The sequence below is a fragment of the Anser cygnoides genome, chromosome 19, assembly GCF_040182565.1.
Source record: "Anser cygnoides isolate HZ-2024a breed goose chromosome 19, Taihu_goose_T2T_genome, whole genome shotgun sequence".
In the NCBI taxonomy this organism is placed as follows: Eukaryota; Metazoa; Chordata; class Aves; order Anseriformes; family Anatidae; genus Anser; species Anser cygnoides.
This window is the reverse complement of record NC_089891.1, coordinates 7,200,036-7,225,086: the sequence shown is the minus strand read 5'-3', so window position 1 is coordinate 7,225,086 and position 25,051 is coordinate 7,200,036. Positions and strand designations below refer to the sequence as shown.

Here is a 25,051-nt window from a genome sequence, read left to right as displayed (position 1 = left end):
ACACCAAATTCACTGTTAAAACTGACACGCTGTTACTGTTGGTGCTCTTGAAAGCTTTTGCCAGTTCAAAAAATTGCTATTCCAAATCCGTCAGACTTGAGAATAACAAACACATTCACGCTCCAAAACAAGATATTTGACAAGTTCCTCCATATTTACAACCCAAGAGTCTGAGCTCAGAGTTGCAGCGGGCAAACGGAGCACTTCCTTGACATGGCACCAGGTATCCAGAGCTCCTGTTGGCTTTAACATGAATTCAAGAAATGAGAATTTTGAGGTAGGTCTTCTCTTTACAGAAGAGCCAACCCACTTGTATATAATTCTAGATGCTTTCTCAAGCTATAGGAGTTGATATTTCAATAGGAAGGACTGGGACTTCACTAACTTCTAGGATATGGTGTCAAAAATCAAACAGATAGTCAAGTCCCTTTTTTTTTTGTTTCTGATCACAGGCTTTTTTGATGGTCCAAACTCAGGCTTTGACTCGCATAACCTTCCCTCGTGCCATTCATCCCTGTGTTTCAGCTAAGCTCCAAGTACTTTTGGAGGGATTTCTAGGCTATCAGTATCATTGCATATGAAATAAATCAAGAACGGGATTTAAAAATTGACGTAATTCTTCCAGATATATATAGCATAATATCAAAGCAACTGCCAGATCAGACCCATATCACTTCTTCAAACAATTTTTTTCTGTCCAAGTCCAGCTAGTGTCGGTGACTTGGAAGGAAAGTACAAGAAATTCTCTCAGGTACACCAGTGAAGTGACCGGCTGACAGAGAAACCTCAGTTAGTTAGGGGACAGGTTAGATCGTGAAGCTGAGGATTTAAAATTACTAGTTCTGGATATTCTTATCACTCCTCATGTCACCCCATTCTTTAAATTCTGTTTTCAACATTATCTTAGGGTGACATGCTCAACAGACTACTCAGACCTTCATTAAATTTACAAATTCTCATTTATAAATTCACAAATTTACATTTCCCCAACATGGACAACATGAATCTAATACAGAAGTTGTCTGGAAAAAGTCTATGGCTGTAGGACACAACAGGGTAGGCAGGGCTTTAAGCTCTGTGAATCTATGAAAATACAAGCTTGATGTTCTTATCAAAGTTATCATACCTTCACATACGATATATGCAACCTAAATAATCGTGTCTCCTTTTTTCTTTAATTTTGTATAAGTTTCACTTTATAGACTTGTGTGCATTTAAATTCAGAACCTTATTAGTTGCATCAACAAAGACTTTTCACATTTAATTATATGGCACATGCTATCAAACATATAGGCCCCTATGTAGTGTCACGTACTTAAACATATGGACGTAAAGAAAACTCCATTAATACTGAAAGAAATTCTAATATTGAATAAAGGACCTTCTTATCTAACATGAGACTACATTATGAAGCCACACTTTTATTATTTAGTTTTATTGTTTTAAATTAAATAGAACAAAGTGGCTATTTCTTCTTGCTGATTTAATAAGTTAATAAAGTCTGCTGGCAAACATATATTTGATGTAGTGTGGAATACAACAGCTCCTTGTGATGTCAAAGAAAGTATTAAAAAAATTCTGCCTTGGAGATGTTGCATCCTGCACTGTACTTCATGAAGCCAATATTTATCAACGATGAAGACTGAGTTCATTCTCTGACAGCCTTTTCTCTCAGTTTACTTGTGCTTTGACTTTTACTTTGTGCCTTGACTTTGACATTACGGTAACTTCTTTTCATCTTTACAAATATCTTCCTCCTTATAATACTTTCAGATGTGGCAATGGTTTTTAAGCATTCCATTCAATCAACTGTATCTTTCTCCAGTAGGCAAAATACCGCAAAAGGAGCAATACTCCTTCCCCACCCCTCAGGGAATGCTAAGTTCACTACCACCAGATGGCAAAGGAATCAAAGCCCCAGTTAATTCCCTGCCGACTTTATATTCAAAGTGCACCTTGGTCTGCTGACATGTCGTTAGCTATTGAACTTCACAGGGATGTTATCATGCAGGTCAGCATCAACAGGTACGTCTACTCTGATCTGGCAGCCGTGAATAAGAAACACCATGAAAGTAGAAGCATGTTTTTGAAGGAATATTGTTTAGCTGAGACACAACACCCGGGTGTCCTGTTAGTGGTTCTATTTTTCCTCCTTTAAAAATACAAAGCATACTGATAACTCCTCTTTTAAAGAATACATTGATGAAGTATCTATTTGCATGTTACAGTTTTGGTTTGGGGCTTTTTGTTTCCTTTGTTTTTTGCCAACAAGATGTGCAGTAAGTTTTGAACTTCTGTCAGACCATTAACACAACCTAGAAAGCAGGACAAACTTCTGGGAGACAGTCTGTTAAATGGCACTGGGTGATCAAATTCTTGTCAGTATAGTCATGATAAACATCCAATGCATCTCAATTATGGCTTGGTATTATTGTGTTACACCTCTTCACAGCTGACTGTGAAGTTACACAGTTTCATACATGTGCTCTTCCTCAGTGGGGATCAGAAATCTTCTGGGTTTTATAGTTGAAACTAGTAAACAAATCTAGGATTAAATCCATTAAGTAAAATTAATATGAAATAAAAACTGGTCTGCAAAGAGCGCTTTGACCACAACTTTTTCACAGGCACATCCTAGGGTCTTCATTGTGCACAGTACTTAGTAGGCAATGAAAACGGATCAGTTACACAACAGTAGGCCAGAAATGCAAAGCAAGATGGAAGAAAGAAAAATAGAACTGGACAGTTTTATATAGCCACACAAGGAAATTAAAACTTGACTGGAAAGGAGTGAAAGTCAATTAGAGAGAAGATAATCAGAAAGAGAATTTGAAACAAAGGCTTTCATTTTCCCTGACACCGATTTTAAAATCTTGAAGGGACAAGTACAGTTTTAATGAATGTTATTTAAATATAATTAATATATCACAATAAAGCATGTCAGGAAAAGATGAACATTATAGGCTTAGAAATATTTTCTTCACTCCCTGCAGAGAAGAGCTTGATACGAAGCTAGAAGCCAGAGCTAGAGGAAACTATAAATCTGTGTGAGACACTTAATAAAACAAGACTATAGACTCCTAAGTTTAGTTGAGATAACACAATACAAACGTTTGCCTTTACAGTACAATTGCGGCAATAGAATGATATCTGCTCGGTAATCTTCCCAGGAAGAAATGCAATTTGGTTAAGGCAATTTTATGCACATATGATAATTAATTTCTGTAATGTTAATAACTTCAGAGACAGACCAAAATTAAAACACTTGCTATGGACTACTCAGCCCATCAATTAACCAAAAAAAATTGGACTGGGTTATTTGCTTCCCAAAGTGATAGGACTGAACCATAGTTAATCACTACCTCTAGAATGAAACCAAAACCCCACAGCATCCTGAGAGGACAGAAAGGAGGGGGTGCTGCAGCACGTGTTGTCCAGTCAGTTCCCTTTGCAAATGTGCTGTACAGCTTCCAGCAGTCACCAAGGCAATAACCACACTGGTAAGGCTGGGGTTAGTCACAGAGTTCTGTGGGAAATTTGCCACAAATCACAAGAGATCTGGGAGTCCAGCCCACATGGGAGAGAGAAATGAACTGGGAAGATGTGGAACGATTTCAAAGTCAAGAATGATTATTTAAATATTAAAAACCATGAGCTTTACAAATAATAAACCCAAAAAAGCAAAAATCCAAAAAATTGACTCGGTGTCAGTAGATTCTCATAGTTAAAGTTATATAAATTATAGATTCTGAAAACCACAGCTAATTAAAACATACTGAAAAACACATGCTCTTTTATCTCACACAAGTTGAAATCGGGACTTCTGGAATGAGGCTAAAAAGACACAGAACTAAGATCTTTGCACAGATTCCCCTAGGCAAGACATCAGCTCCATGGTTTGGGCAGACAGAGACTAGTGGGGTTTTTAGACACTCTTTTTTTCTTTCTTTTGTTTTTAACTCCTACTCTTTTCTTTCTTTCTTTTCCATTTTCATCATGGCTGCAAGATGTGGTTCCACATAAGTAATTATGGAAATGGGCTGAGGAGATGACATCTGAGATTTCAGAATGAACTGAATATATGCACAAAACCTTCCACTTCTCAGCGCCGACAGCAGAGGAGGCTCCCTGTGGAGTACCTGTGAGGCATGAAGAGACCAGAAGCTGAATGAGAAATCTGTTTGTGGCAGCAACTGTAGCCCCTTTCCATGCCCGAGGAAAAATTCACCCTTGTGCAAAGGACCAGCACAGGGCCCACAGCACCTTTAATTTCCACCTGAGCCCTTAACACAGGCCCCGTGGAGCATCTCCAGAAGCAGCCCTAAGCCTTGCCTTTGTGCCTCCTCCACCAGCACACAACCCCCGTTCACTGAAGTCAGGCTAATCTTTCCCTCTCCTTCAAATCCGATGGTGCTTTTTCTGGAAATCTACAGAATAATTAAGCAGTACAGATTGATTTACCCAAGGCAGAGCCACCAGATGTAAACAAGAGCAATGCTCTATCAGTACACACAGTTATCCATGCCCCGTATCGCACAGCCCCCTCACAGAGAGGGACAAGGCCGTAGTGTGGAGTGTGCAGGCGACAGGCACTTACTAACATCCCTGGTCAATATTCGCCTGTGACGTATGGGGTGCATGATGCCCTGTATCTCAGATTCACCAGAGCTGAACTACTTCCATAGCAATTATTGCAGCATAAAGCAGCTACCCTGCTATAGCAATTCCAGGTCAGAGGCTTATGTGCTTTACAGAAGAAATCCTCAAAGTGTCCATCCCAAATATTTCAGGTGGGACCAGGGTTAGCTGGTCGATCCCTTACAAATCTAGGCATACCATCCTCAACTATCAAGAATTACTTTGCATAGCTCTACACTCATTTCGGTGTTTTCCTAAATGGGGGTCTTAGTGAGTGTGGGAGCACTTAAGTTTCACATCAGGTCTCACGGTAACTCATATTGCAATATGATCTTCTGCCACTTGTTTTGGTTTTTGTTTTGTTGTTTTTTTTTTTGTTTCTTTTGATGAGCACACCTTCAACCTATCCTTCCCTAGACTGTAAAATTAGTTTTTGTTGCCTATCTCTAAAATCACAGCGATTGTGCAAAGAATTTTAATTTAATCAGTGAACCTTCTCACTTTAAAGTCTCTCACTAATTATTTTTTAGGCCACAGGGATTATTTTTCACTCATCTAGTCCTGTATCTACTTCTGGAGTAGAGGTGGGGAAAAAAGGCATCCTGATGCAATCACATCCAAATTGTGTCACTCAGTCAATCAAACAGGAAACTAAAATACAAGTTGTTCAAAAATAAGAGCAAATATTTTACTGTAGAGTTCACTGAAAACACAAAAAGCAGTGTAATTGTCTTCTTTTAGATGTCTGCACAACTTGCCTTAAAGACCTTATCACCATTCTACTGGAAGCTAATTTTGCTGATAAAGTACTAAATAGGTGTTTAACTAAAATCAGATCTCACACAAGAAGGTTTTTGAAAAAGCCCAAATTGAGGAACAGGATAGAAAGAAAATTGAGGTGATTAATGGAAGCACATTCTAGTGAAGAAATAGATTTTAATTGTTGCTATTAGTTTATGTGAGTTTATTCTAGCCTAAGATTGAGATCAAGCCACTAAGAAAAAATCAGTCCTGTTGTATGTCTTGAAAAAGCATTAATTTTTCAAAAGACTAATTGCTAGATGGCAGATTTTTTGTGTGTTACATCTCAAACTGACAGATATGAAAATAGAGTCACTTGGGTAAGTGGCAAGAGAACATAAATCTCAAGTACAACAAAGGAAGTTATAAGAATCTCAAATGAAATGCCAAAGAAATGCTAAAGCGGAGAAACCGGAAATTTCAGGAACACACATAAACATCTCTCCTTTCCTTTCATGTGGGTCCAGTATTCCTAACAAAAGATATACACCAAAGCGAAGCCAGATTATTTTCTGAATGTTTAATTATAATGAATTGCAAACAAGGAGGCCACAGGCACCCCCTCTTTGCACTGCTCTATAGGTACAGCACACAGTACTGCTCTCCCAACACCCAGCACATGTCCAAGACACCAGGGATGCATCGGTGTGGTTGCACCTGCAGCGTGGAGATGTGCTCTACAGAGGGGCAGGTTTGGGATTTCCAAATGATTCTAGAAATTGCATCTGAGCAAAGCAGCAGGGCAGTACCTTGCCTCTCCACACGCTGCAATCTGTTGAGTTTTCTCAAGACACAGGAGTTCATTCAGACTTAACGATGCCAGTCTGCTCAGCATTTTCCCATAACCAGACCATATATTTTGCTGAATTGGAGCTGTTTAACTTAAGTGGATCAGTTCAAACAACTTTGGTTGGAAGGGACCTAAATTCTGGCAATAGTTGAAACCCAAAGCCTGAACTAGTGCTGGTGGAATCCAACCTCCTCTTCACACCCTCACAGCAAAAGGGGAGACCTCTCCTCTGCGACTGCAGTAGCACCACGGCTTTTGTCACATCCATAGTGTGACATCCCACTAACAAGGGACTGAGAATGAGTCATGATACAGGCTAGCTGTATTATCCACAAGTACATTTTTAGCAAGATAGCCAAATTCAATTTTATTTCACTGAGCGAGACTGAGCTGCTTGCTGAAAACATTTGTCTATTCCCACCCACCAAGTGAACCCACCAGTTAAGGTGTTACAAACTGCTAATGCCTTGACTCTAATACCTAAAATAGTCTGCTCAATTCAAGTAGAATTCAGAATAGGCTAAGCATGACGTTTCTCCGTTGCTCACACATTTGATAATGCTCATATGGACTCATCTGCACAGATATCCCAGCCAGCTGTCTGTACAGAGCATCACACCCAAACACTTCCGCTGGCTTTGGGATTTTTTATTATTATTTTTTAAATATTCACAGTTCACTTACCAGTGATTGTTAACCTGCATTGTTAAACATTTTATTCTCATATGCACTTTTTTTCTTCCCCAGGGAAAGTTTGCTTTTTATAAAGATTATTGCTTTAAAATGCATAAATTCTCAATCGGTTTCTGCAAGAAGATCTGTTCATTTGGCAAGTGAATTGTAATAATGAGTATCTGCCTCCCAAGGTAAAGCTGGTCAGGATATTATGATTCCCAAGCATGTGACAGAAGGAGAAATCTGTCTACAAGACCAAATGGCCTTCAATGTACGTACAGTATCTCCAAAAGATGAAAGTGAGCAGATCTGAGCTTATTAGATACTTCTCAATGAGGAGAAAATGCACCTGATACAGTTGACAGCAGGGAAAAAAGATGACTTTAATATTGCTCACCTCCCAGAAACAATCCAGTTAGTCAGGGAACAGAAATATTGGTGTGAGCACCAATGCTACACACTAAGTTAGTCCTCAGCTAACTCAGTTTTCCCATAGAGTGCAGGTTTTTTGATACCTTAGGCGTATAATTACCATGTGATATATGCAAGCTACCACAGCAATACAGGTAACATACAGGTACATGCGGGGTTTGTGCGTCCAGCTGCATTCAGCAATCCCCATCGGTGCCTCTATAAAGGAGGTGTACCTCATTTTGCACAGGCATGTCAGGCTAAGCAATTCAAAACCTTGTACATGAAAGGGGGTTTTATAAGGCCATTATTACTGTGGAGTCCTTCTGTAGCTGCTTTTCAGAACCATTTTATCTTATACATCTTGAGCTATTGGATTTTGCCCACTCTTGCCTCTATAAAGGCCTAAACCACTTTTTCCAGTAATTTGGCAGAGAACATCCTTCTTTATAGTTGTTCATTCATCCCTTTACCAGTCTTTCTTTCCAGTACCTTTGTTGCTCTTTCCAACTGTTTCTGTGCTGTTCTATTTCTTTAACAGGACCAAAAAAATAAAATAAAAAATCCCACATTGTAGAGCACTGATGGGCAAGATTCACTTAGAAATTTTGAAGAACAAAGTTAAGACTTGGGAGCAGCAGAATTCCTATTTTTCTTCAATTTCAACAATTCAAAATTATAGATGTTTATAAACTATTAGAGATAGCCTGGTGGATTGAAAAGCAGGCATCCTATTAATTTTAAAAAGTACTTTAAGTACTTGAGACTGACTGACCTTACACTTTCACAGCCATATATCATTGGAAATGGGGATGAACAGACAGGGCTTGCTGAGCTCCTCATGACACTGCTCTGAAGCACCCCTACACTTACTGCTGTAGGAGTAAGGATACTCCAAAAACACAGAACAGAATGGGATAATTGAATCATCTAGGAATATATTTTATATTTCATTCCACCCATTTATTTTTTATTTTAAAGGCATTTCAAACTTAAACAACTTGAAATATTCAGTTTTCAGCTGCCTGCAAGGACACTGCTTTTTTGTTGTTGTTATTTTTCCATTGCTGGGAAGATTTTACTATAAAGGAATGGAAGCCTTTCTGAACAAGTTACATACTGATGTATTTATTATTTCAAATTTAGAGCTAATGCTTAACAAAAGGAAAAATTATGAAATATATTCCAGTAAGCTTCATGACATTTTTTGCCCTTCATTTGAGTGAATTGTGTTCCTTTCTCTCTGTCAAAAATCTACATTTGGAATTGTACAGAGAACACACTCTAAATTATGATCTTTCTCAAATTCAATCAAATTTCTCTCTGTCTCTATTTCTTTCTTTTTCTCCTGCTGCTGCTAATTAAGATAAATACGTCAGAAGTGTTATTGCTGAAGGGAAAGCTGTAGAAAGTGTCATTGGTCCCTGTGATATTTCCCATTTTGCCATGAGCTGTCGCCAATGATTTAGGACCAAGTGCCAAGGATTATATTAATCTTGATGAAATTAGCAAATGCTCTGCGATGTTGACATCCCTTGGTGCTAAGTGACATTCCCCTGGCTGGACCATTACTCCTGCGGAAAAAATACTCTTTCTTCCTCAGAGCATGGTGAATCAGGGCCTCAGGCGAAGACATTTTTCCAGAAAGGACAAATTAATGTATTACTTGCTATAAAGGGTTAGCCTTTTTTTCAGCACCATTGGTAAAACTCTGTTCCAGACTCTTAAAGGACACAAAAAAAGCTCATCAGAGGCCAATGGATGAAGAAGGAAAAAGAACCCTATTCTTGATAAGGCTAGATAAAGGACTGCTGTTATATAAATAAATATAATGTAAGGAAGATTATAGCTGCAGTACAATTAAAAACATACAAACAAACAGATTTTGAAAAGCATATTGCATAACTCTACCTGCAAACAGAGGCATATGCACGTTTCTGCCTTCTGTATATCTTCCTGCACTCAGGTGTTTTCTAAACCTTTCACTGTATAGCAACAAGCTGGGGAAAGGAAGGTCTGGTGTGTGCATAGGAAAAGAAGCAAAATGTGAAAAAGGAATTACATGCTTTTCTAATCCTAGATTTTTTTAAATGCATGACTACATTATTACTGAATTATGAAGCACTTATCCATATAGACACCAAGATTTCACAGTTTTAAAATACAGGTTTTCTTGCCCCCCTCCCCTCCCTTTTTTTTCCTCATTCAGATATACTGTCAGTCTTGATTTTGTTTAGAGAGCGTACTTAAACCATCCTGGAAGTTATGGTCTCAACACTGCAAGCACTTGCACTGCTTAAAAATACTTGGACCAGATGATCTTGAAGGTCTTTTCCAACCTTAATGATTCTATGATTCTACTTACTTCAAAAATTAAGCAACACCTTTTGCATGCAATGCATATTTTCTGGAGGAGAACTGAAGTACATCCAGTACCTGAGAAAATATATTTTTTTGTTGTTCTCTGTGGCCCTGATTCAGTGAATTATCCCCGTTCCTTAAGGACCCTCAGCTTAAGTCCTGTTGAAGCCAATGGGCTTAAGCAATACTTAAAAGCTAAGCATTTAAACTTGATGGCTTTTCTAAATAGGAATGATTTTAAACAGAGCTTATGCGCTTTTCTGGACTGGCTCTGTGCAGCAGCCACAGACAAAAATCAGTCTTCTTTTTAGCGACCCCTCCAAAAATACCCAGCAAATTTGGTAGCTAGTGACTGCGTGAGGCTGACCAGTGCTGTCTCCTTGCCTCATCTATTTGTTCACTACCCATTTGTTCACTGCTTATCTCAAATAAGCTCCTTTTAATTCTCCGTGTATAACCTTGCCAAACTCAGGAGATGTAGCAAATAAACAGCTTTGTTGTGATTAGGTTAAAAGTCTCATTTGCCAACTATTAAAATCTGTTCTCTTTGCACCAATGGGCAGCCAAGAAGCCAGCTTGTGAGATTTGTTCATCTCTGTGGTCATCTACGCTCATTTATATGATCATATATGCACCTCTAGTGGATATTTCTACTCCTAACATGGGCTCATTTGTGACCTTTTATGTGACCAGTGCCATTATACACAGGACCAGAGACTTGCACAAGGTATTAAATATCATATTGCACACCTCCAAGATTGACCCTAAGCATTTTAATGTCGTTCAATTATGACACAGCTGAACTAAGGTCCAACCAGATCTTTATTCCCACTGAATAAATATGCTCGTGTTCTGTGAAGACTAATGCTCCAGCTCTGTCCTTGGAAGAACTTCGTAACTTCTCCAGGGCTTCAGCTGGTTGCCTGTAAGCATGGCCATTTGCAGGACCAGGGTTTGAGACTGCTGTGCTGATGCATCTTAATACTGATGTGACCCTCAGTAAATTCTAGAGTTTATGGATTTGCTGCCACTGCAATTTAAAAGTAGACAGTTCTCAGCAAGGTTGAATTAACATGTGTCAGCACAGATTTACACAAGGATAGCTGATAACTTCCTGGCAGGAAAGGAGGAGAAAGTTATTTTTAAATGAAAGCCTGAATGTTGTAAGGAAAATGTAGAATAAAGAGAAGGGTGCAGACATCTTTTCAAATTGAACACAGCACTAAGCCTCATTTTTATACTTCTGCTTTTCATCAGTCCAATATCAGCAGAGATTCTGTTAGTGCCCATCCTGCCAACACAGCTCTCCATAAGAGATGAAAATACTGTTCCTACTGTTACAGGTACTCCACTTACCTAACAACTGTATAATTGTTTTCTGCTTCATACCTTTAAGAAATAATCTTGAATTTTTATGTATTTTAATATCAAATATATATTTTTAATTCCATCATGTAGCTCTAGAAATACATAATCTACCATAATAATCAAATCCTGCAGAACTTGTAATAATGCTATATTTATTAGAGCCTTATTTTTATTTTAGAAGTTTTTGATGAGGCTTTAAACATATAAATACATGTAGAGAACACAGTCTATGTAATGGCTATAAAATGTGATCACAAAATCCAAGTTAAAGCAAACTAATCACGGTAGTAAAAAGAATCAGACTGTGATGCCATATACTCATTTAAATTGTCAAAAGAGATGTCTGTTATATGACATTTTTTGACAGGAAAACCGATGACCTATCTTACGAGGTTCATATACTGTCTTGGCTAGCTGTTCCTTAGTATGATTTTCATTTAAAATAATTAACTTGAAATAAAATACCTATCCCCCTTCAAAAGACTTTCTGCTATGACTGATCAAGAATACAACTCTTAGTTCCTGAGCACATTAAAGCCAGTGATGATCATTCTTTCCAGCAATATTGCTTTAACTCAAAAGAATTGATTTTTTCAAAGCTCTGCAATACCATAGAGGAAAAATCTGTTCAAAAAAACAAGCATTCAGGGACATTCACATACAAATATAAATATGCACATCAGTATTTAAACTGGAAGTAAATTTATACATGTCTTAATGCATACGCAAAAGTGTTTGAAACATAACTACCCTATTACCACACTTCTTATTTTCAGTGGAAAAACGTGCAAGTATATTTTGTATTTCCTAGTTGAATGAATGAACGGATCATGTGAGATTTTGATTTGGGGAGCTAGGTGCTTTTGGAGTAAAATTTCTGCCTGTGAAGAAAAGAAATACATTCTCTACAGAAAGCAAATAATTATCAGAAAGACCTCTTCTTCTGGGGAGTAGACACAGGAGCTGATTATACAGAGACTCTACAAGAAATTCCACAGAAAGCTGCTCCACCCACGGAGTAAAACCACGTTCTACTACAGTAGGATTCAGCAGAAAGATCATCTCCATCCTTACGGTGACAAGTTTCAGCCATGTAACCCCTGATCAGGGCTTTTACCACTGACTACTGAAATCTGCTCTCTCCTGTAGAGCCACATACACTCTCTAGAGCCTCTTAAAGATTTCATAGCAGAGAACTTCAGGAATTGCATCTTTAATTATTAGCCGCTTTGATAAAAATTTATATAATATTTGTCCTCTTTTCAAAGAATTGGTGTTACTTCTATTCTTCGATCCCAGACTATTCCTGCTCCAGATGACAGAATCTAGGAGGTAGTTATGGCACAAGTCACTTTAGCTACAGTTAGTGCCAGCACATCAACAGGCTTTTGGAGAAAGTGGTCACATCTGTTTGGCAAATATCTGCAGCCCTTGTCAGCACCCTGTGCTATCTGGGGTGTGAAAGAAGTTAGATACTGTCACATATAAGTTCTGTGCACAGGTGAGTAAAATATTTGTTTGTACTTCCGAAGAATTATCAAAAGTATATTCAAGTGTAGAGATTTCATCCTCCTCCTTACACTGGAATTAGAGGTGGCTATAAGTTCCTTATCACGAAATTGTTTCGATTACCCAGCAAAAGCTTCTCCATAAATAGCACATTTGTACTGAAAGAAAAACAGATTCTGAAGCAGGATGGGGAAATAAAGAAGGAAAAGTTTGCCAATATGTGAAGCTTTCTTAATGACTGTCAGTGAGATTGTGTTAGCAGAGATTATTTTCAGAACATTTAAAAAGTGTTCAACTCTTACTAACATCTAAGCTAAACGCTTTAAAAATTAGAGTATTCCTTAACTATAATTTCTGTTGTCAGTCTGGTTCTGAATGAGACATTCCATCAATCATTCTACCAGAAAGAAACTAAGTGAATCTGAAGACCCTACTCAGATAAAAGGGACTCATGTTTCATTCATAATATTAATATTTATACTAGAGCTCTCCTTGTACCCATGGAAAGTAATGAAAGCAACTAAAAGCTATTAGAATATTCAGTTTAGAGAGAAACAATTTGTCAGCTTCCATTTTCTGTTTTATTTGTGCGATACCGCAGCTGCCTTACAGGGACCTAGCTCACACTGCCTCACCTGAGGTGCACAAGTGTAGAAGATGCCAGTCCCCTCCAAGGCTCCATGTCCACGTGTACCACCCAGGTAGGCACTGGGCAGCAGAGCCAAGTGTATACATCATCTTTAGTCCCTGATTAGACTGCACTAACCTGGGTAGTAGCTAATCCTTTAGCCTTCCCAACATCCGTCACTTCTAATTCCTGTAATTCAAGCCAGCAGCAGCTTGGTGAGCCGGCTCGTTCTCCTATTAGTCTGCAGCATGTGCCACTGCCTCACAAGCAGCACACAATTCACCCAGGCAGATCAATATTATTGATTGCTTACCTAGGGGGTGCATCAACAGTCACTCCCAATGAGGCCAAATCTCCCTCGCTGCAGCAGCACCAAGTCCAGCTCACTCCCAACCCAACAAACACAATTTTGATGCCTTGAGGCACTGAGTTAGTAGATTTGAATTTTCCTGGCCGGCAGCAAAATCAAACCATGCTGTAACACAGACACTGCCAGTAAAACAACCAGGAAGATCATTCTAATGATCCTGAAACATCCTTACTATCAAGGGCAATTTGGTTTTGCTATTGATTAATAACAGAGAAATTACATTGCATGTCTTCCCAGTCTGGATCCATTAAGAGCAATGGTATGCAAAATCTTTCACTTAGGTTTTGAATCATCCCATGACCAACTTGAAGCTAGAAACTGTTAGGAAGTTCTCAACTTAAGTCCAAAGCTAAATTTTGCAAGGCTGAGTATGCTTGAATATGGAAATCTGGACTGATCTACTGTAAGAAGGAACACAAAGAGCTGGGCAAAAAGAATCACTTTGAGACTGGAAGCTCAATTCAAACACAGCTTTCAACATCAGAACTATGCTTTAATGTTTTTTTAGATTCTAATTACCACAATTATGAGAGGAGAAAATATTCTAAGATTCATCATTTCATTTTCATCCGTAAAATCTCTTGCTGATCAACTGTGTTTGATGCTGTGGTGATGAAGCACAGTGAAAGAGGGTAAGTAAATAGAGTAAATGGATGGAAAATGAGTTTCAAGCCCCTGCAAAGAATTACCAATTGATTTTTATGGTGGTCACAACATTCTGTGGTTTCAGTGTCGGATTTTCTTTTGCTGTTTGAGTCCTATCACTTCCCTTTACAAGCATCATCATGCAGAGATGCCCAACTGAAGGTAAAAAACAGAACAAAGCCCAACCAACCAAAACCAACAATCAAACACACACACGCAGTTACAGGTGAATAAAGTCTGACAAATTTGTTTCCACACTGGCTTTGCTATGCAAAGGCTTAATGAGCCCAAACCTCCACACAAGTCCCACCAGGCATAAGCTCCACAGACCCGAAATAATCTGAAAAGTTCAACAAACATCACATGAACTGACAGAACTGAGTTTTACAAGGCAGTAATTAAAAGCTGCTGCAAGCTCATTTAAACAATGGCAAAAATGGAAGGAAAGTAAGAAAACAAGAAGAAACACGACAACAAAGGAGATGCTGGCAAAGCATCTGCAAACCACTCGGGGGACTTCATTCTTGTCACTTTGGGACGCTCACTGATGTTACTGTTAACTGAAGTCTAGACAAACCTTCTGTTCCAGGAGGACATCGGTAAAATCATCAGCTAAAGCAGCATGAATGGCCATGGCCCAGCCAAACACACTCTGGACTTTCTTTTGTGCCAAAACGATATTACGTATCTGCCTTCACAGACTGAAGGCGAGCAAACAGAAATAATTTATGGGCTCAGTGGTTTAATATCTACTTATGTACCAAGTCGGTTTTGCAATGAAGGTTAGTTTTGGCTGGTAATGTGCACAGACAAAAATCCAAAGACAACACCAGGAAACAGCTAAGCCAACTGTCATACAGAAGGGAATCCCCCTTTCCTTCATGTCCCTCATGTAGCCCATGTCACAGCAGCACTGTTGCTCTGAGGCAGTTAATTTAGGCAAACAGAAGTGACTGCACAAGGTGTGGTGAGCAATCACGATTACCATCTCTATCGTGAGTACATAAATGTAACACTTAGACCAGGTTTCTTGTGTGAATAAATACTTCCACGGTTAACATTTTTCTCTGCAGAAAATGGCAAATATTTACTCCAACTTCTTTGCTTCTTTTTTTTTTTTTTCCTAATAAACCAATTTGCTGTGACAGGCATGAAAAGCAAGGATTTCTGTTTCTGTAAATAAAGCCAATGAAATTTAATCTTTCCACTTTCCATACCAAAAATAAATAGGAAGGCACTATTAAGCAATAATCCTGAACCTACAGTGAATTTTGCTTATTTTTCAAAGTATATGTGGTGGTTTAGCTTCAGATGAAAACGTTACAGCAAGCTAGACATTGATTGCAAACCACTAAATTTCACATAGCTACCAAGGAGCTAAGTGCAGTTAGCTAGCTACAACAGTAAACATCTCAAAGATGGTAATTTTTCAGAAATAGCTTAGTACTTCGCTCTATACCTTTATGATCGCTACTGCCTGACATATTCCAGCTAATTCCCCTCAAAGCGAAATTCAGCAAGGCACTTCAGAACTTTGTTAACTATGTGCTTACCTCATTCATTCTTAATTCTCTACACATGACGCTTTATAGCAGAGAAGAACAGTCAAGGAGCATGCCTAGCACTTCACAGGAAAGCAAAAAAAAAAAGTGATAAGCTTTATATCCCAACACCTATTCCAAGATGATGGGATCAAGAACTCAGAAATTCAGTTCTAGTCAAATATATTGGTTATTTCACCATGCCACTAAACAAAATACAGAACTATTCTGATTAATATGATTTAACTTTGTCATAAAATTTCTATTCCAAAAGTAATCCATTTCAAAGTATCAAATCAATACAAAAAATTGGATATTTATCATAGAACCAGAACTAAGAAGTCATCCAAAGAAATTCTTTGCGAATCTCAAAAAACATGAAAGTGAAAAATTCTAAAGGAATTATTTTACTTTATTCTGTTGAAAAAATCATCATGCTTTCTGATAACATTTCTATTTGATGAAATTACTATTTGTGATCAAAAACAGTTATGTTAAAATTTTCAGTCAGCTCCAACAAAGATGTTTTCAAATATGTTCTCTGCTATTAAGTTCATTACTTTGATTTTATAAGATGACAGACGGTAAAATTTAACACAATTATTTAAATTAGAAAGCCTTTAAAACTTAAATTAACATGCCATCTTGGAGTCAGAAGAGTATTTTCAGCTTCTTTTGAATACCATTCACTTTGCTATTCAGTTTAATGTAACTACCAAGCAATTAACATACCACTCAGATTATTCTGAAATTTCCATTCATTCTACCAGATCTCTACTGAAATGTTCAGTTCATTTACTTTACATATTACTATTAAAAACCCATTAAAATTAACATAGAAATGACTGGTAGTGACCAAGTCTTACACTGAGAATTAGGTTCAAGTAAAAACACTGGAAGTTCAACTAAATACTACTAATTATTTTATATAACAGTAATTACTATTTGTAACCAATGTAAACAGCTTCATAAAGTTATTGAATTTTACTGTTTTAAGAGTAATCGCAACGCATCCATCAAAACGTGACATGCAGCCAGCATGTACAGCGAGTGTTACACTTAGGCACTATTAGAACTGCATATTTCAGCAACCTGAAGAAGGTCCAGGTGTGTGGTGTTGACGTAAAAGAAGTGAGTTAAAAGAGCTTTAGTCTGCCTTAGGAAATGTAATAGTAAGTGCCAAAAATAGAGAGTATGTATGACAAAACTCCATGGACAAATGCTTAAGACATTTAGGACACAAGGCTTGTGAAGGAGCAATCCCACCTACCATGACTGTTGTCATCCTTTTTGCCACTCTAGAATAACACAGTCTTTGATAAATAATCATTAGTTGGTTCTTTCCATAGTCATTGGTAGAAATGCTGCAGAAAGCCCTTGTTTCCAGGCCGATGTACATATCACACAGTAACAGAGCAAACTGCAGAGACCCTCAAACTATGAGCACCTGCAAGCTTGGGCTGCAAGCCTGGGAGGAGATCACTGGACCAGGGGCATCCTCTGTCCAGAGGCGAGGCTCTGTATTACATAGATACATACCGCTGCATGCCTTCTGCATGCATATAACAGCTTGCATCAGCACCAGGTCAGCCTCCAAATGCAACTCTACAGCATGACGTGAACGTAACTGGTTCTTCAGTGCTGCCACCCTTCCCTCCTACTGGTTCTCCCTTTCCACCCCTGTAAAATGCGCCAACATCTGCTCCTTCCCCAACTCCATCTTCTGTCCTTAGCACAAGGTTCACTCTGTGCTGTGCTTCTGATCTTGAAATTGTCAGTTTGTAACACTTCAAGGAATAAAACCCCAGATAATCTCTTTTACTATCTCCTTAGACAACAAATGTAAGTGATTTAAGTATGCGATTATTAGTTAATTTGTATTTGTACTTTGGGCACATGCAGATTAGGAAAACCCAGTCAATAATAAAGACATTTTGAAAGAAGATAAGAATCTGAAACATGTATGGGTCTTAGAGATAAGCCAAGAGATAGTCTGACACACACATTGATTTGGTCCTCTCACCTTTGCCTATTTAGAATGTGATCCAAACACAACCTTCTTTACCACAAAATGATAGCGCAGGAGAGGCGGTTTTGCCATCCAGCAAACTTCTTGACAAGGATACCTAGGGGAAATTTAAAAGGTAAGCAAAACTCAGAGGGTAAATGTTACTTTCCAAGAAATAAGCCCTTGTGAACATACCCGTTTCCATATGTCCAACGTGGGAATGTAACTGCGAACACATATCATAACCTCGGTAAGGGAAACATTCCCCCCCAACCAAACTTTAGACACGGAAATGAGCACAACTTCTTTTTATAGAAAACCACCACAGAACATCTGAATAGTCAAAGAAATTGTTCGGGTGCCTACATTCATGCTTATGAGATCTGGCAACACGCTTGAATTTTATTCTGTTCTCAAACAATTACTAGTAAGAGCAAGGAAAAGTACCTGTAAAAATAAAATAAGAACTACCCATTTCCCATTTCCTGCAGCTCTGCTCCATGAAGCACCTAGAGAGCTTTCTGACCATTATTAAAACACAATGGCAACCCATTTTTTACTGCCGCTCTATTACAACAGAATAGAGCGAGAAGAGTCCCCCTTAGGAATACTGGCTGGGAAATAAATAAATAAATAAAGACACTCAAGATTTTAAAATCTTGAAGGAGGTGTTAATCAAAACTATGTTTTCAAAATCCTTTTCTTTTTTTTAACTTGCAAACTTCTTCACAAAACCACAAGCATATTGTTATAACCGCAGCTTATGGTGCAGCATGATTTTACTTTTGAGACACAAATTGTCATTGCTCTAGGAAAAGAACAAAGGGTCTAATTTTCAGAAGAAGTGAACACAGAATTCCTGCTGAAGTCAAGTATAGCTGTGGGCACTCCAGGTCTCTTGAAACAAAATATACCGTGCTCAGCCATTGTGCACAGTGCTTTGCTTATTTATGCATAAACAAAAAAGGGCTATTCCCAGAGGATGGACTAGTCTCCTTTGCAATATAGACTGAATGCTCAGGTTTTTAATTATGTTATGTGAAAAATAGGCAGTTTGCCAAATGCCAAAGAAAAAAGGCAAAATTCCCTCGAGTACCGTCACCTGAAAGCAAAATGGAAAAAACAACCAACCAACCCCACCTTCATTCTCACTATTCAGTCAGAACTAGGGAACTGTAACCCTGCTCAAACCCCCTCTTCCCATGTGAAGCCTCTGCCCCCAGCACTGGCTAACAGCCAGCGGGGCTCGGAGGAAGGACTCGCTGGAGCCGATCCTCCATCCACACTTGGCACGGGGCTATGCATGTTGGGACCCACACCCCAGCATCCGAGCTGAAACCCCAACCTTTGCAACTTGCACCTGCAACTCATCTTTCCTGGCAGTACTCATCCATCTACGCTTTGCTATTCATTATCTTACCAGATCAGACAGCAAAGCATCATCACAATTAGTGCAATTTGAGTTCATTTTTTGAAGTATAATTAAAGCCAGCATGCTCTTTGCCATGGCCCACGTATTCCCAGAAACAGGGTCTAAGCAGGGCACAAGATTTTTATCAAGCACTCTCACTGTATCAAGTGTCGTTTCAGGAATGACATTAGTAATTCCAGGTGTGTCACGTATTAATTGGAAGAGGAGAAATAATGTAAAGTGCTACATTTTTATGTTTGCTGCTCTTTATCAAGTAGTGAATGTTACTGCAGGGTTGAGGAAAAAGATGTGTATTTCAGATAAAAGTAGCCAAAAAAAATCTCTAAATATATATACATATATATGCATACATAGATATATATGTATATATTGAATTGGATGAGTGGCTGTTTCTTGAAAATTCACCCAACATAATGAAAAAAATTATCTGGCAGTTTAAAAAAATACAAACAATTGGAATATTTAATAAGGTGGTTTAAGATGAATTGGTAACCATGATCTGTACTCATGGCTCAGCTACTTTGAAGTAAGAAGAGCACACACCTTGTTTTTCTAGAGGAATATAACAATCTATCCGGGGGCAGGAGCAAACATGAATACACACACACTGCCCAAACCTAGCAGTAATACCTTACATAAATGTAAAGGCAGGAGCTGAGTAAATGGCAGCTGTGACCTGCAAGTACAAGTGGGAGAGGCGTCTCTGTGTTAGTGTTGTGGTTTAACCCGGCCGGCAGCTGAACACCACACAGCCGTTCGCTCACCCTCCCCCCTCTGGGATGGGGGAGAGAAACGGGAAAGTGAAGCCTGTGAGTTGAGATAAAGACAGTTTATTAAGACAGGAAAATAATAACAACAACAATAATAATAATGATAATAGTACTACTACTAATAACGTGTACGAAACAAGTGATGCACAACGCAATTGCTCACCACCCGCTGACCAATGCCCAGCCTATCCCCGAGCAGCCAGCCCCCCCACCCCGGCCAGCCACCCCTATATATTGTTTAGCATGACGCCAGATGGTATGGAATACCCCTTTGGCCAGTTTGGGTCAGCTGTCCTGGGTCTGTCCCCTCCCAGCTCCTGCTGCACCCCCAGCCTGCCCGCTGGCAGGACAGAGCGAGAAGCTGAAAAGTCCTTGGCCTGGTGTAAACACTGCTCTGCAACAATTAAAACATCAGCATGTTATCAGCGCTCTTCTCATCCTAATCCAAAACATAGCACCCTACCAGCTACTAGGAGGAAAATTACCTCTGTCCTAACTGAAACCAGGACAGTTAGTAATTGGAGCCTGTTTCTCCAAGGCTCTGAGCAAGCCAAAAGCAAAAATTCTGTTCCAGGAGCTCTGAAAGCAAGCTGCTAACCAGTGAACTGCCTGCGAAATGAATAATGGAAAGGAGTTTGCTTTGATAGTCTATGGGTTTGTGTGTCTTCTCTCTCATCAGCAGGTTAGCATACAAGGTTTGGGGTAGTCTTTAGTTTTTAAGGGACAAAGCTTTGAATTGCGCAAGTGCTCTTTCTTCCCCTATTCTTCCAGCAAAAGCCCAAGTTATGGGCTCATGGGTACCTTCACTAGAATGGTGAAAAACTGTCAGACCTCAGTAACAAAACCAGTCATCCTATTTATAGCATACACACAGTACGTTAAACATGATGAGAAAACAATGGTGAACATTTTCAGTTGTCCCCAAACTCATTCAACCACACCCTCTTGTCTAAATGTTAATTAAGATAAGCAATTTGGGATGACATGCAAAACTCTGCCCCCTCCCATTGAGTATTTCTGCAACAAGGACTGTTCAGAGGAACATTTGGGTAGGACAAAAGAGGGCACCAAGAACTGAGCAAGATGCAGAGGGGGCCAGACTGGGCTACTCAGAGGAGCAAGAGGGGTTCCCCACCTGCCTTTCCTCTCCTTGCCCACCTTGCTGGCAGAGCAGTGCGCCCTCAATTTAATGCACAATGGGATGTCGAGGCAATTCTTCAAATTGATTCTGGCATTGCTCCAGGTTGGCAGCAAGGAACAATAGAGTCTTTTTAAGGATTTGTTTATTATTTGTTCAGTTGGCATAAAATGATGATATAAAGCTAAAAATAAATGTGCTCAGAGAGTTGAATATAAAGGCTGCAGGGAGTGCTCTTCTGCAAACTCCTGACTGGTGGAGGGTGCCTGGGGATCAGCGCTAATTCCCTCTCAGCACCAGGCTGCACAAGATTATTCACCGTCAAAAGGAAATGGGGAGACAAGGAGTGAGAGCCTGTGCCCCTCACTACCACGCCGAGGAGACCACAGAGATTAGACAACACTGCTGTAAACATTAGTGCCATTCTCTTGAAGTAACAGTTTATAAAGTGCCATAAATAAAACGGTTTTTCAAAACTGTTGATAATATAATGTAATGACACTTTTATAGCTGGTTGTGGCTGGCATGTACTGTTGTGTATAAAATTCAAATGTAAGGTGGATATCAAAATTGCAGTCGAAGAGACCTGGGTATGGAAGCGTAGCTTTGAGTCTCCAGCTGCATTTTAAGTCCCTTATTAAGTCATTATTAGTAGAGTCTAGGGAAAGGCTGCTGTTTCTTCTTCTTCTTCTTCCTTTGGACATGTTAAAATAGGAAAAGATAGACAAGACTTTCATATATACGGAATCCATCACATTGCAACAGATTTTTTGCTATTTGAAACCATCTACTTTGTTACAGTGAAAGCCTTAGAGAAATAGGTGCCTTGCTTGTAGTGTGAATACTACATCATCAGTCCATTCATCATTGTCATAATCACAATTCGATGGCTTCTAGGACCTCAACATTTAAGGCCTCCAGAGGTATAAAAGAAAGGATGCACACAAAAAAAAGACTTTGAAGAATACTGTTTCCATAAATACATATAGATTCCTTAAGAATAATCATCTCCAAAGTTTTCTAATGTTCCCAAAGCCACATTGTTCAAAAACAGGATTGCTAATGTTTTATTCTGATCAATGTTTTATTTCAACGTGTTTAATTTTCAAGAGCTTTTTCAAAGATTATATGATTTGATACCTCCAGACACCTACCAGTTCCCACTCTTAACAGGTCTGTTGCATTTTCACTCTGGATAAGCATCAGTTACAAAACCTTAGCGTGGAAATTTTTGATTACCTGTATCTGAACTGAGATTTAACATAACGAGCTATTCTCTTTAATTAGTGAAGAACAACCACCAAGCCAACAAAATCACTGCAAGCAGAAACTGTCTTTTTTATAACACATTTGTTAGATATTTTCTGAAGGATCTGGGTCAGTAAATATTAGCAATTAAGATGGAGGTGGGTGTGAAAGGCAACTGGGAAATCAAAATATTATTCAAACCAGAAAAGTGCAACTCAGTACTTGTTTTTGTTTCCTAGTATTCTTGGTAGATTGCTGAAGTTCACTGTATTTTCACTTTCCATCTTTACACAATCAAAAGTCCAATAGTAAGTCAGTTCTACATCTTTCTTCCTTTTTTTTTCTTCTCAAGAATCCCAAAGTCTCACTGATGGAAGTTTGTGGATTTTTTTTTTTTTTAATATTGTCATTAGTGTGGGTGAGGACTTTCTGTCTACAGAACTGGAAGCTGTCGTCATCTACTGATTGCTCAGCTTCCATAATCATTACAGTGTCACCCAGTAATCTTCCACATTACTATCGTGTGAAGGAGGATGCCACAGACAGAGATTAGGCTCCTTTGGAAGGAGTAAGGAAACTGAGCAAAAGTGGTATTTGTTCAGAAGCGCTTGTAAAGGAAACCCTTAATTTTATAGCTAGAAGTTAGTTCACATAATATGAAGTAATAGAAACTGTCACCTCAGTATATTTTCTCCCATTACTCCATTTGCTTTCATAATGGAAGACTGTTTTTTTTTTTTTTTTGCAATACCAGCATCAGGTATCTCTTCTCCAGGTTCCTCTCCCTGCAAACTAATAAACTTGCTAAGTCAAGTCTAATAAATGAATTCACCCCCAAACGTAAAAAAGTAACAAGAAAAATCAGCTCCTACTTAGGCATGTGTTTGAATAAGGCCAGAATATGCAATATATGCTGCCTGTACGGAGTCTGACAGGAGCTCAGCACATGCAGGCAGAGCATGAGCGGTGGGAATGGCCAGCTGCCTCCTATGCCACCCCTGGAAATCCCATCCTTTCAGCCCAAGCCCCTCCAGTTACTTGCTCAAGCTATGGCTGTGTACAGATACCAATTTCAAGAGCAATTTACTGGAACTTTGAAAGCACAGACATCTGATAAATCTGATAAAGCGAGCTGTGCGTTCACTTTAACTCTTGCTTGGGGCATGTCTGATTTTCAGTGATTAATAACCATCGCAATGATTTCTAGCATTCAGCATTTGCTAAGCGAGTAGGGAACAAACACTCCTCAGTGCACCCTGCACAAGGGAAGGGAGAGGAGTGCTGGGAGCTACAAGGCATTGCTTATGCCTCAAATTCTACCCTATTCAAAAGGCACAAATGCTTTCAGCAGTGGTGCAGATAGCAGCTAATGGAAAACATTAGTGAAGCCATAATTTTATCTTACTGTACTATATGAAGGCTTGCAGAACTCGATTTCTAACGGGTCTGAGATGGAAACTTGCATTCATTTACGCTGCCCAGTTATGAACATTTCTGATGTGCCTTACTGAGATAGAAGATAATTCAGTGAACTCCAGATCACTGGCTCAGAAGTCTGTTATTTAGTACTAGTACTTAAAAATACATTTGTGTTGAACATTTCTGCTGGATCTGAAAAGTTTGAGTGTGTGGTCCTGCTGGCAAGGGCCTTGCAGGATTTAAATCGATTTTTCAGATATATGTGCCTTCTCAGCTAATTTATATTTTCTGCCTGGTTTGCTTAAGGGCTTTCATTCAGTTACTGTGCAGCGTGCTCCAGAAGTGTACTGTTTGAGGCTATACAACTGCATCATGTTGAGGAGATGATATTGTCTCCAGTTCCGCACTCTGCTGGGAGCTGTTTTACACTGTTTGTACCATGAGCTCTCTCTCCTTTGCTCATGGGCTGTTTAGTACATTAAGCCCACCTGCTAGGTATTGCAGAAGAGCCAAGGAGTCACAAGGATTAATTGGATAAGCCTTATGAAGTTAAAGCTTGCCTAGACAACTGCCAGCTCCTGCACTCGGGCAGATTTCTCCCCTCCTGTCCCATTTTTCCCCGAAGTCCTAAGAATCCTGACTGTAAATTGTGATCGTTACCACAGCTGTTTGCTCCTGGGGGAGGTTTGTTAACTCTGGCTTTCTAATCTAATTGAAAGAGCCAAGCTAATCTCCCCGGCTGGTGCAAGGCAATTCCCACACACACAGCTCCCTCAGTTTTTGGAATTTCAGGTACTAGAAATTGGATGGCATTTTCTTTTAAGTTCAACTTCTATTCCAGATACGTACCAACATCCTAAAAAAAATAATTATATATATATATATAATGTATGTCTACCTGCTGACCTAAACGTTTGCCATTAAAATAAATGAGGTGACAGTTGTGTCACAAGTGCACAGGAGCTCCTGCAGGTAAATGCCAACATTTCTATTAGCAACCCAGAGAAGCAGGCATGTGAAATTAGCTGACTTCTGGTCATGGAGCCAGCTGGTATCCCTCATTCTCCAGCATCAGCAGTCTCAGCAGATGCACGTTGGACTCAATGGATTTAATGATTTACCTTCAAGCTCCCAGCCTGGAAACTGCTCCAAGCCCGGGCAGCTTGAAGGGAGGAGGCAGTGCCATGGTCTGTCCAGCCTGGTAGATGGCCTTCATCAACCAGAAATAGCACGCTGAGCTGTTTGACAAGACCTGACTTAGCGCTTCAAATATTATCAATATTTGGCAGCAAACTTCAC

General features: G+C 39.2%; 1 long non-coding RNA gene across 5 annotated transcripts in view; it reads right to left on the bottom strand.

Annotated features, from left to right (window-relative positions):
• Positions 1-25,051, bottom strand: part of LOC136786668 (uncharacterized) — a 106,048-nt gene that overhangs the window by 15,691 nt on the left and 65,306 nt on the right. For all 5 annotated transcript variants that reach the window (XR_010825951.1, XR_010825952.1, XR_010825950.1 and 2 more), the window contains one exon: positions 17,761-17,863. This is a non-coding gene — a long non-coding RNA (uncharacterized lncRNA). The remainder of the gene's footprint in view (positions 1-17,760; positions 17,864-25,051) is intronic.